Source organism: Cyanistes caeruleus, chromosome 4 (assembly GCF_971803275.1).
Source record: "Cyanistes caeruleus chromosome 4, bCyaCae1.hap1.1, whole genome shotgun sequence".
Taxonomy (NCBI): Eukaryota; Metazoa; Chordata; class Aves; order Passeriformes; family Paridae; genus Cyanistes; species Cyanistes caeruleus.
In genome coordinates, this window is record NC_141704.1 from 9720460 (window position 1) to 9732945 (window position 12486).

Genomic DNA, 12486 nt, shown 5'->3' on the forward strand with positions numbered 1-12486 from the left:
AGACATAGAAAGAATGATTAAATAATATGCTTCTTTTTAAATAATTAAAAATATTTAACAAAAGTATGTGTTTATTTACTCAGAGAACCCAGTAAAGTATGCATGAGCTACTTCCTCACATTGCTATTTGCAGGGCTCAGCTTAGAATCTATGATGTAAAACTGGGAATTGGGGAGTTCATGGGATGTTTTTAAAACAGGCTGGACTTAAAATTCATGGAGAGGGAAGTTACTGAAAAACATACATAGAGATTGAGCTTAGCATTCTGGCTCTGAGGACAAGTCTCTCTGGAACTCCAGCAAGAGTATCTCGAACATGTATCTTTGACTTTATTCTTTGCACAGAACCATGGAATAATCAGAATAATAGAATATTTTCTAATAGAAATAGAATAATGTAGAATAATATAGAATAATAATATAGAATAATAGAATAGGAATAGGACCTTTCAAGGTCCTGCAGGACCCAGAGCAGGACTCAGTGCTCCAGAGGGCTCTCAGCAGAGGGTCAGAAAGGACTCCCTCCCTGCTGGTCACGCTTCTGATGTAGCCAATATACAGCTGTCTTTCTGGGTTGCAAGTGCATATTGCCAGCTCACCTACAGTTTTCAACCATCAGTAACCCCAAATCCTTCTCTCCAGGACCACTCTCAATTCATGTGTATCTATAAAGGGAAATTAGGAAACTCCTTACTTTTCAAAGGTGATTTTCCTGACATGCCTGATGAAGAAAAAACATAGTACATATTTTCCAACCCTATTTTATAAGCATTCAAATTACACAAATTACAGTCTGTCAGTTAAGGGTATTAATGAATTTAGGCCACAACACAATAAGAAAAACAATGTAATAAAAAGCAGTTACATTAACAAATTATCCAAATGTCATGCCAGCATGCATCACTTTAAACTGGGAAAAAAACCCAAGCACATAGTAATAGTTGGATGCTTTATCTGTATCAGCATAGCTAAGATGGTATGTTTGCTTGCTGAAAGGACTCAGACACTGTAGGTGTGACAGAAGAAGGATAGCTTCTAATTGAACATGTTGGTCATTTTTCTGCAATAGAGTCACCATTACTTTTACCTTTCCAAAGTATCCATATTGCTGTGTCCTTCAGAATTTCACTTACTGTATCAGGATCTTTGGGTGATACAGTATCAGATAAGATTTTTAAGCACAGGTGAGAAAGCAAAATATAATCTTTCATCACAGACTGCAATTCAGCAGCTACAGCTAAGATAAAGATAGACACTGACAGCATATTGGGAGCTGGGATCAATACAATGTTGGGAGGGTCCTGGCTATCTAGAGGAGCCTTGACAGTCAGGAGAAATGAACTGATGGGAAACTCATGCAGTTCAAAAAGGCAGATGTGAACTCCTATGTCTGAGTTAAACAATCCAGTGTGGCAGGCTGTGTGCCAAAACAGGGTCAGGCCACAGTGAAGGGCTTTGGTGGGGCAAAGGCACAAAGATCAAAGTTGCTGCACAGCCCTACATCATCTCTCCTGCTTAAGGAGCCTTTAAGCCAAAAATAAACAGCAGGACAGACAGCTACAAGTGGGATGAAAGATTCAAGCAGACAGAGATGCAACATTGTGGTGAAAGAGCAATGGAACTAGTGCAGGGCTGAAAACCCCTATAGTCCTCTTTTTATGAGAGAAAGTTCAATATTTAAACAATGACACAATGGCACACCTACTGAAAGTTCTCCAAAACTTTCTAAAAGTTGTCTTTTCACTGTGTTGTGATTCTAACTGCTCTTATACATAGAAAATCTTGATTAATTTATTCCTTATTTTTACTAAATATTCCAATGCATTATTAGATTAATTTTTGAGATTGTTGCATGAACATATGCTTAATGAAAACCACTAGTGGTTTTGTTTAATAATTCAGATCTCCAGTTCATCATAGAAACATGAAAAATTCTATTAAATTGAGGATTTAAGGCTATTGCATATGTTTTTAGACATTCTCTGAAAATGCTACAAGGAGGAGATCTAATGTCATGTATTACCATAAAGGTATAGAAATTTCTTTGAATTATCCAGACTTTCAAATGCCCCTGTCCATCACCATAAAAAAAGTCTAAAAGTATAACATTTTGATTCCTTAATATTTTAAAATGCCAGTCAAGAAAAATTCATTTAAGTTAAATAAGGAAGAAGCAATTGTGTATGCAAGGGAAATTCTGATTTCTCAGAAAGCTACATTTTACCAATTTTCAAGAACAATAAAAATCATTATAAAAATTCACCATCTATTTCATCAATTCAGTCTACAAATGGTATGGAAATGCTATTCCTTTTTTTAAAGGTGAGGAGCTGAAGCACAAGAAAGTTGCAAGCCTCTTTACAAAGGCTTTCAAGTTACCATGACTTGCTCATCTCTCCTTTGTAAATTATAGGCCTTATTCAGTCTCTTCCTCTAAGAGGAAATCAAATAAAAGAAAATCACATTTCAACTCTGTGTTCCGAAAATCAAATTAATAAAACTTGGAATAATTTTGTGTATCTAAAGAGAGGAGGTCAGAACAGCAACTACAACTAAAGGGCATTAAGCACTTGTTTTGACAGTAAGTGTCTGGAGCTTTCATGTTGTTTTTGAGACAAATTTGGGCTGAACATATTTGGGCAACTGCACAGCTTCTTGCAATCTCTGCTCTAGTTCACTATGGTAAAACCAGAGTCATTTTCATATGTGGCTTTGAGAATTCAGAGACTTTGCAACCTGGGGGCACTTCATTCTTGCTTCATCTTAGGCATTCAGAAGATGCAATATGGAAAAATTACCTTCTTGAAATCTAAAACTCACTTTGTTAGAACTATATTCTGTTCTCAATCTCATCTAGCAAGAGTTCAGGGCACAGTAGAATTTGGTGTCGTTGTTTTCTTTTCATTATTGTATTACAGATAAAAGGATGCAGCCATGCAAAATTCCACAGCACTGTCTCTACCAAAGTTCACTTGATGTCATCTTTATTCAGCTAGTATTGGTGGTTTCTGCTCTGCTGCTTAGCAGAGTTTTTTTTCTTTCTAGGTGTGATATGTCACAGAGATAGGATCCCCTCACTTCATTCACTCCTTGTCTCCCACAAGCATATGATGATGGTTCTTCAGCTCCTTAGCTTGGATTAGCTCTATATCCAACCACAGAAGAGCAGCACAGCCTTAGAGACCTGCATTGGAGGCATTTAAATTTAGGTAAATAAATAAGTCTTAACTATCATCACAAAATTTCAAGCCAAGGAGCTTGCAGTTTTAGGAGCTAAAATAGTGCCTGGTAAGCACATAAGAGTGATGTGTTTTAATAAAAATAGATCCTGTACATAGTTTGAAATCCCTTGCTCACTACAGACAGACTAATCAATACTCTTATGGTGTTGCTTTAGGAAAAAAAGAAGCCAGAGCCACAGGCTGACTTTGCTTACCACCACTGACAAAAAAATAGATTGATCTGAGCTATTTAGGGCATTGCAGTGACATCTAAAATTATCTGAAATTAATCTCTTTTTGTTGTTTTCCTGAAAGGCCAGACTTTTTCTGATATGCAATTCTAGGGGTTGCCAATAATTCTTAGTGTATTTCAAACCACCTAGTATAATAAAAAGACATAAGACATGTACAGCATGCACTCTAATAGCTCAGAAACACATGCACAAAACAAACAGACAAACAAAGCCCCAGGCAATTTATTTTAATGCTGTTTCAGACACAGTTTAAAAATATATTTTTAAATTACTGACTATTGTTAGTCCTGGAATCAGTGTTCCCAAAAAGAATCATGCTGCTAAAAAATAGGTAGTGCATGCATGCCAAGGAAATATGGCTAAAGTTCCTGAAAGAACAGTGTCTGGTGATGTGGATCACAGCAACATTTGCATACTGATTTACATGAGAATAGCAAAGCAAGTGTGTGCTTTCCTAATGATGTGTTAGAGGGGGAAAAGTAGCCTGTATACATTTAAACCTTATTAAAATCAATAAATAGGCTTCAAAATTACATAAGATTTCCTTGAGTAAAAGCAAGTGTTTGGTGCAAGAGCTCTTATTACTACCATGATGCTTATTAATATCTTTAAGTTCAACACAATTTTACAGAATTTATGATGTTTTACTGCCATGAGGCTTCTCAAAAGTGTCAGTGAGGGTGAAATTAAGTTTATCACTCTCATTAAACTTTTTTTATACATCATGGCATGATCAACATAAAGACTAAATATTTGAGGGCATAATAAATTAATGTGCCCACATAGAACACCAAAGGGCAATATTAATCATTATAATAAGCTCTCAAAGGCAAGGCTTAATCACATAATATCAGATTAATAATGAAGTAGTTTTTAGTATATAGGTCAACAACAGAAACAGAAAAAAATCTTTGACTATAGTATTAATGAAGGAGCCATGTAACAATATTATAATGTCTGATGCCTGTGAGAAAAATGATTCCTTATATCCCTTCATTTCTTTGAAAAAAAATATGGCCAAATCTTTGTGCATGTTCCAGATAGAAGAAATAGCCTCTGTAAAACATGAACCATATATATATATTTCTTTTTCAAAAGTGCTTAGTATTTGGGAAAAGAATATCAAGAGCTGAAAGGTTCAAACTGATGCTTTCAGTTTTTAGTACCACTGCTAATGCAATAAGTGAAAATAATCACCAGTATTTTCTATTTTTCTGAGGTTCTTAAAAAGCCTCCTGCTATAGCAACACCAAATAACAATATCAAGCAGTAGAATTTTTAACAGTGCTGTCTGATTTCGTTTTAGGTCTGATGTGTCCAAATCTGCTCATTTCATCACTGTGCTGTCACCTGACTGTATGGGGAGGTTGAAGAAGAAAACACACACACACACACACACACACACACACATGCCCACACACCTGCTTAAAATTCTGATATCCTCAACCTAGTTACATAGTAAAAGATAACACACTGGAGATGATTGCTGAGTTACAGCAACAAAATTGGGAATGGAAAATAAAAAATAAGCTGTTTTTCTCTACCAGAGGAGGAAGAGGAGGAGAAGGGGGAGGAGGAGGAAGAGGAGGAGGAGGAGGACCTGCACTGCACAGGGCAGCATCCTTAACCAGAAAAACAGGGGTAAAGTGATCCTGCTCCCCCTCTTCTGCTTTCTGTTCCTGCAGGAGTTGTGGCTGCCCTTTATGCCTCCTTGTTATCCCCTTTGTTCTTCCATGTTTTATGGGGTGCTTTACATGTGGTGAGTACGTTTGGTTTTGTCTCAGCTGTGTCTGAGGCAGGTTCTGCCCACCTCACAGAGCTGCATCACTTCAGTGAGCAGCAGTACAGCAGACAGGATTTATAGTCATGCCCTTAGGACCTCTGGTGTCATACTACGCTTGTACTCTTGAAGCCTCTGCTTATAGACAGGAAAAAAAACAGTACCAGTGGCTTGTTTTCCTTGGAATAAATCTAGTCAGTAATTACAAGTCTTTAGTGGATTCAGGCCATTTTCCAATTGCACAAAAATTCAACCTTTATTTTAATGACTGTAATAAACATTATGTCTTACAAGCATTCAAGAAAGAATCCTAGAGCCCAGTGATATTCTGTGTGGATCACTATGAAGAGCTCTAAAATAAAAAAAATATTTTAAAACCTTAAAAAAAATGATGGGATGTTTTAATATTCAAAATAACCCCACTATTTTTTTTTTATTTTTTTTTTTTTAATCCTGAATGTCTTGATTATCAAAGAATAACTAATAGATTTTAGAGATTAAGACACTAAACTCCAGGCTGGAGGGAGGCAGTTTATCTTTTTCAAGAGTGTCATTAGAGGACATGAAGTATAGCAAAGGTTCCAAGAAAATCACACACAGCAGCTTTTTGTGAGGCGAAGAAAAGCTTTTATTTCAGGGTCTTGTCAACCCTTTTATAATCAGTTTTGATCAGGTCAGCCTGATTGGTAGAAGGAACAGCACCTCCCTCATTCCATTGGTGGGACAAGAGAGAAAACACTCTCAGAACATCTGTGTCTTAACCCTTATTTACACAAACAATCCTTGAGCGAGAAAAGGTTCCCAAGACTTTCCCTTGGTAACAGTCAGCCCCTGAAAGCTTGAAATTCTTTCAGGTTCAGAAATCATATCCACACAAGAGTAAAAGATAAAAATCCTTTGCTGATCTTAGACCTACAGTAGGATCAAAATAGAGAAGTTCGTATTGTCATGCATTCGACAACAGCTTGGTACTCACCTGAAGAGTGAAGGGTCAGGGTTCATACACCTCTTTCTTATCTGCTTCTCATGAAGGTCTGAAAAATAAGATTTCCTTCTTTGGTGACTTCAGCAGGCACTTACCCTGCTTTGCCCTGTGCCCCAGTGCTCTGGTCTGGCCTCCTGCAGGGCTGAGGATGGGCATAGGGCCTTATACATGGATTGGCAAGAAATCACTGGTTTTGAATGTCTTTCTGGGAACTGGAACATTGCTTAATCTGAAAAGATTCTTCATACTCCTACAGCAAAATCCTGACTCACCAGACTGGTGTTCTCCAATCATTCCAATTTAAATTTATGCTCTTTAAAGTTGAAGGTGTTTAAAGAGGTTGTTGTCAGCCACCCTTCACGGAGCCCAGCTCAGCACGTAACATGCAGAGCCTGTTCACCAAGCCTCCAAGTTTGATGATGAAAGGCAGAAGCCAAGAAGAGTGGCTGAAGTGCCTTGGTTGAATTAACCCAATGGGGCAGTGCCCATGTGGCAGCTCCTCACAACCACCAGGACCAGCCACAAAGCAGCAGCACCCATTTCCAACCTCTCATCTCTGCAGGGCCTGAAAACACTGCTCAAAATCCAGAGTAGCTGAGGAACTACTCTGTCTCAAAACATTACAAACTTGGTTTGTCAGAACTGAATGTTAACCACTACAGTAAATATTTTTAAGTATTTTTGAAGAATTCACTATTTTAAGTCTTTATAGATGGCAGTAAAAGTAAGCAAGCATATGGAAAGTTCAGGTTTTGTGTAGAAGTTGCTGATACATTTCTGTGTTAACCTGAACAATAATGACAACTATATTAGATAGCTATTTTTACTTGAAAAAAATTGTATTAATTATTTCCAAGGGTCCCATGTGTTCTGGGTTTTAATATGAATTTTTAATCATAGTCTTAGGTCTGTGATCCATTTCCAGTATCAAATACAGTTCAGCCAGTCTTTGAAAGCACTGATTCAAACTTCAAAAGAATATAAAGAATGCTGACTAGGGAAGAGCCCAGAGATATAAGCATAAGGAATAAACAAGTGAGCAAATACTCTGAGGAAGAAAACCCAGGGGCTGCATAAATCTGGAGCATTCCTCACAAATGTGTGCTATAATTTTTATTTAGAAAATATCGGTTGAAGGCAAGGATAATAAGATTACCTTTTAAATATATAAATATGGTGATGAATTTAGGGGAAAAAGGAAATAGGAATTTTTCCTAAAATTATTAACTAAAAAATAACATTAATAACCATTTTATGGTGAATTTCTTTTTGCAGATACTTCTATTAATTTCCACATATTTTAAATATTGATAACAGTGATGTGACTTCCTAGAATAAACCAGTTAAATAATTTTTATATGTTACTTAAAAGACAGTTGTAAGCTACAGTTCTTCAATCTTTTACTATGATTTGTGAAATTCAGAAGCCCTAACCCTAAGTCACATACCGGATTTTTTCTCGACTTTTGAAGGGTGTGGATTTTAAAGGCAGCAGCAGATGGCAGCAGTGCCATCAGCACGGCTCTCAGGTTTCCCCATCCAGCATTCACACCAGAGAGAAAGTTTTAAAACTTGTAGTAGATCTCAGAGGGAGAACCTAACCTAATTAGTCTGAACCTTAATTCTAAGGCAAAAAATTAAACAGAAGTATAAAAATTCATTTTGTCACAACATAAAATATTATGTGGAATATTATATACACTTGTAATATTTTTCCTCAGATCTATAAGCAATTAAATTATTTCAGAAATTATTTTAGTAAAAGTTGGTAAAATCACTCTGTTGAAGGAGCCATAGAATTGAAAGAAATTTCTGCCTGAAGGGACCTTAGAAGGCTGTGCCTTGTGTTCTTTGCACTGTTGAGACTGAAGCATGAAGAATAGTAAATGCTGCAGAGATCTTCATGACATCCTGGCAACACATGCTTTCTAACCTCATAACTGATTTTCTGTACCTAGTCATTGGCTGTCAGATGTGGGTTTGACTCTTCCATGCTGTCATGGAGGAAGAAGAGAAGGCTTGATTATGGAAGGAAAAGAGGAAAAAGTCTGTTTGTTTTCAGAGGGATTCCACCATAACCTTATACACACTTCAAGAAAGAAGATGTGTCATTCTGCACACAGAGCAAAGTGCAACTGCTCCTGAAACTCTTCAAAAATCCTTTAATATTTCTATTTCCATTTTTGTTTTTTATTGTTTTTTTTTTGGGGGGGGGGGTTGTTTTTTTTTTTGTTGTTGTTTTTTGTTTGTTTTGGCTTTTTTTTAATTAAAGAGCTTCAGACAGTATTTTTCTGCTTCTCCAGCCCTCATTAATGTACCACAGAAAATTGGGAGTTCTGGTAATTGCAATGAGCTGGAGATGGGGAAGAACACAGCAATCTTTTTTGATTGGATTTTTAACAGTTACTTGCAAACACTCCTTTTTGCCAGGAGATGGTGGCATAACTCCAGGAAACACTGATGGTTTCAACAGGAAAGCAGAAATACAGATTTTAACACTGCTATATAGAATTTTCAAATCTACCCATGTAGTATTGAGCCTCAGAGTTATTTCAGTTTTGAATATTTCTTAAATTTCTCAGGCTTGGGGAGCTTGCTGCTTTTTCTTTGATTTCTCTATAGGACACTACTCACATGAATAATTATGTCCAGTGCATAATCCAGAATTTGGTTTCCTTGGCATGGTTTGTTCTTTATGTTAGTTTACTCCAGTAAATGTGGGGGTTTATTAATTACTTAGTATATCAAAAGTACAGATAGAAAGAGAATCTAAATACTGATAGCTGCTATGAACTGCCAGTGGAAGAACAGACGGGTATTTTGAATTGATACATAAAAAAACATACTTGATTGCAGGATCAATTTGAAAACACCAAGAGAAAATAAAACTGATTTGGGAATCTTTAGATCATTACAGAGCTTCCTCTTCTACAAAGCTAGCTATGCTTCAAGCAAGTATTTCGCACCAAATCAGAATGGCCCACATGAATTTTACATGCTCAGTAAATTTTCCTTGTGCTTTTCATTCTACTGTTTATTTTGGAATATTTTCACCTCAAAAAAACCCAAACAACCTGCTTACCTGTACTTTATAGAAATTGCAAAAAAGAGACACATTTATATGACATCAGTTCTGTTAGCTCCATAAGTTAGCAGAATTGTAAATATTTTCCACACAACCAACATCCAAACCCTTTTTGATTTCAATTTTCAGTTTGTTTTTTAGAACCGAGAGTTTTCTAGGATAAATGATTTTGATCATGAAAGGATCTTGCTAGATCAAAGTGCTTTTCTGAACAGCTCTAGATTAAATAACCTTGCTTAAGCTCAGGCATGGGAACAGCTGAGGAGCTGGAGTTCTGCAAGGATTCCTTCCTAAGTGTCCATGTGCATCACCTGAATCCCACCTGAGGCCAGGTTATCTACACAGTCTGGCTGTGTTTTTATCAGGTGCCAGAAGAACTCTTTTAAGACAATCCAAGGCTGTCTAACATGTATTTGATGATAAAAAGGATAAACCACTAAACTGGGTACAGCATGGTCTGTCTCTACTGCTTTTAAACTCAAAGTCTAATCAAGAACCTCCTTTCCCTACCAAAACTCTAATGGCTGTCTCAAATGAAATCTTACTCAGAGCATATTCCAGGTTTTATATTTCCTTCTCTCATGTGGTCCATTAGTAGGATCTACTGGCCACTGTAGCCCATAAACTTCTAGTGGCATCAGCCTAAAGTTATGTATCCACATTTACAAAATTTATTTTACATTTTATGCTATTTTCTACATCTACATTCTTCTTTCAGAATTTTTAGCCAGTGATCCAAGTTAGGAATCTAATGTATTGATAGACTTGTGGTAGAAAAATTCCAAATGTCTTGAAGCTATCTCTCCACAGACTTCTTTTAGATATGAGAGCTTTCCTGTCACCTTAGAAGAGATAATTATTATATTCTCACAACTGATAAGAGCCATATTTATACATTACAAGCCTACCGTTAAACAAAATTTTTGTAAATAAAAAATAATTGTCAATATCTTTAGTGTAAATCTGCTAGAAATATTTAAAAGAAGTATTAAAGCTTATTAACACTTTTTACTGAATTTGCAAGGTGTTAGGCTTGAGGCTTCTCTGTCTTGTCTGCCTGGCTTGCCTTGACCTTTGTTTTGAACAGCTTTGTTTTAAGTTGCCAGTGGTGCATTTGGAGCTGCACAGAGGTGGTGTCAAAGGTAACAAGAAGAAGAGACAAATCTCATATTTTTTGTTTAACATGCACAAAGATCACTGCACATGGTAAATTCCTGTGTAGTGTGGAAGTGCAGAGCAATGAAGACAGAAAGGTGCAAATGGGTGTCAGCAAACATTTAGAAATGGCTCCATGTCCTGCACCTGATAGATGATGTGACAGCCTCAGTAAGGCCTGAAAACAACTGGCTTAATAAGCTGACTGCTTTTGTAACACAGAAGAAGGAGAGTACTACAGACAGGGAGAAAATCCTTTCAGATTTCAGATGCTGGGCAGCATGGATTTGTGCACCTTCAGATGGATCCTGCATGGATTTTCCCTCAGCATGCTGCAAAAAGTGAAGCAAATCCCATCCACAGAAAATGCTTTCCCCTGTGATCATCTGAGATGTTGTATAATTTCCTTCTGAGAAAACAACTCTGTTCCAAGCAGATGTTCTCAGGAGAAATTCCTTGCTGTACTGTCAAATAAAGGCAAGGCCAAGTAGGTGGCAGTGCCACCTGCTCCCGGTCACTATCTCCACCAACTCAAAGTCTGCCACAAGGCTCCCAGTATGCCTTAGGTAGATCCAGACATTAGGAAGAAGAAACCATTGCCATGACAAAGGACTCTAGATGCTGGCAACTCACTGTCTACCACTCCCTAAAGGAAGCTGCCAGCCTCAGGAGCCAAAGGAGCAGGGTAAGGATGAGCATCACACCTGGAAAGGGGTAGAAACTAAGCACATATATAGCAATTTTAACTGTTTTATTATTACTGCTGAGACTTTGTTCTGTGTTCTAACTGTATTCCTCTTTGTCTTTACAATTAGATCTGGGCTATGAAAGAGCTGTTGCCACAGTTAACAAGGAATGACCAACAAATGTCATCTATTTAGATTTCTATAACACCTTTGACATGGTCCTGCACACATCCTTATCTCCAGACTGGAGACATGTGGATTTGTAGGTGTAGTATTCAGTGGATAAGGAATTGGCTGGGTGCTTTGGCTGGTTGACCCCTGAGCACCTAATGAAGTTCAACAAGTCCAAGTGCACCTCTGTTAGGACAATCTCAGGCATGAGACTGGGAGAAGACCTCCCAGAAAAGAGCCCTGTGAAGAAGGACTTAGGGGTTCTCCTGCATGAAAAGCTGTACATGAGCCAACAATGTGTGTTTGCAATCCAGAAGGCCAACCTTATCCTGGGCTGCATCACAAATAACTTGGCCAGCAGGTTGAGCGAGGTGATTCTGCTCCCCTTGAGATTCTGCCTTCTTGAGAATCAGCCTAGACTACAGTGTTCAGCTCTCAGGTCCTCAGCACAAGGAAGATGTGGATCTGTTGGAGTGAATCCAGAGGAATCCACAAAGATGATCAGAGGCCTGGAGCACTTCCTATGAAGACAGGCTGAGAGAGTTGGCATTATTCAGTCTGGAGAAGAGAAGGCTCTGGTACTGAAAGTGGGCTTAAAGAAAAGAGGGAATGACTTTCTACAATGTCAGCTAGTGACAGGACAAGAAGGAACAGTTTTTAACTAAAAGGGTAGTAATGATTTAGATTAGGTGTTGGGAAAAAATTCTTTATTCAGAGAATGGTGGGGCCCTGGAACATGCTGTCTGAAGAATCTGTAGATGCTTCATCCCTGAAAGTTCTCAGGGCCAGGTTGGATTGGGCTTTGATCAATCTGCTCTAGTGGATGATGTCTCTGTCCATGGCAGGAGGGTTGGAACCCTTCCAACTCAAACCATTCTATGATTCTATGTTTCTATTATAATAATAATTAAACTTTTGAGATTTTGTTTACACAAGCAAAAATTTCCTGGCTTTATATAAATCTAACGTATGCTTCTTCTTTGCCATAAACAAGATTTCTGATTTAATACTGTCTTCATCTGAATAAATAATGGAACAGCACCTCTGAGGCTTGATTCAAGTGCAAGTAAGAATCTGGATTTCTATCCTTTGTCCCAGACATTGCAGCTCTCTTACCTCCTCAAAGCTGTAGCAGTGAAGATCCAGCTCC